Below are 1048 nucleotides of genomic sequence, written 5' to 3'. Positions count from 1 at the left end.
CACCTGCCGTATGCACTATGATTTATCTATCCATAGTCCTGCTGATGGCATTTGAGTTATTTCCAAATTTTCATGCCTAAAAACAGTGCTACAGCCAACATTCGCCAAGCGGATACATCTCAAAGTGCACGTATGTTAGAGTTCCTCTGAAGTAGGGGCCTGTGTTCTTTTAAATACTTTTCAACATCATTTTGGTGGGGGTGAGGAGAAAATACATTTCTATTAATAAAAAATGTATCTTTCCACCATCTTTCCGTGCTGCCATAATGGTGTACATGAATGTCCTGGCTGATGCTCTCCAGAATATCAACAGTGCCAAAAAGAGAGGCAAACGCCAGGTTCTTATTAAGCCGTGCTCCAAAGTCATCGTCAGGTCTCTGTGATGATGAAGCATGCTTACAATGGTGAATTTGAAATCATCGATGATCACAGGGCTGGGAAAACTGTTGTGAACTTCACAGGCAGGCTAAATAAGTGTGGAGTGATCAGCCCCAGGTTTGATGTGCAACTCAAAGATCTAGAAAAATGGCAGTAAAACCTGCTCCCATCCTACCAGTTTGGTTTCATTGCACTGACAACCTCAGCTGTCATCATGGACCATGGAGAAGCAAGATGAAAACACACAGGAGGGAAAATCCTTGGATTCTTTTTCTAGGGATGTTATACATACACGCAAATAAAATGCCTCAGAGGACTCTGAAAAAAAATAAAAAATAAAATGTAAAACAAATGCATTTACTAGTTCATTTAGCCTGGCTGAAGCCACTTTAAGGTTCTGAAACATTTGCCAAAATGTTTCCCAAATTTCTGAAGACTTTGTTCTTTCTTCCCTTTTTTTGTAAAATTTTTCCCAGATGGACAGCTTCTTAGAAGACATACTTAACGGGTTTTAAATGATGTGGGGTTTTTTAATCACTCGTTTCATAAACAGGACTGCCTTTTGCAAGCCTGAGTTCAAGGTTTCAGCTGAGTGCCCTGTGGCCTTCAGGCTGGCGGGTCTCAGGCAGGTGACACCCCTGTAGTTACACCAGGTCACCTGGAGATGTAC

General features: G+C 41.5%; 1 pseudogene across 1 annotated transcript; it reads left to right on the top strand.

Moving 5' to 3' along the window:
* The first annotated feature begins 245 nt into the window (after nt 1-245).
* LOC308628734 (small ribosomal subunit protein uS8-like) lies at nt 246-712 on the top strand (annotated as a pseudogene). The gene has a single exon. The product of its transcript is annotated as a small ribosomal subunit protein uS8-like (transcript).
* Nucleotides 713-1048: the final 336 nt, after the last annotated feature.

The sequence above is a fragment of the Mesoplodon bidens genome (genome assembly GCF_964165515.1).
Source record: "Mesoplodon bidens genome assembly, chromosome: 15".
Taxonomy (NCBI): Eukaryota; Metazoa; Chordata; class Mammalia; order Artiodactyla; family Ziphiidae; genus Mesoplodon; species Mesoplodon bidens.
The sequence above is the reverse complement of the archived record's forward strand: the minus strand, read 5'-3'. Positions and strand labels throughout refer to the sequence as shown.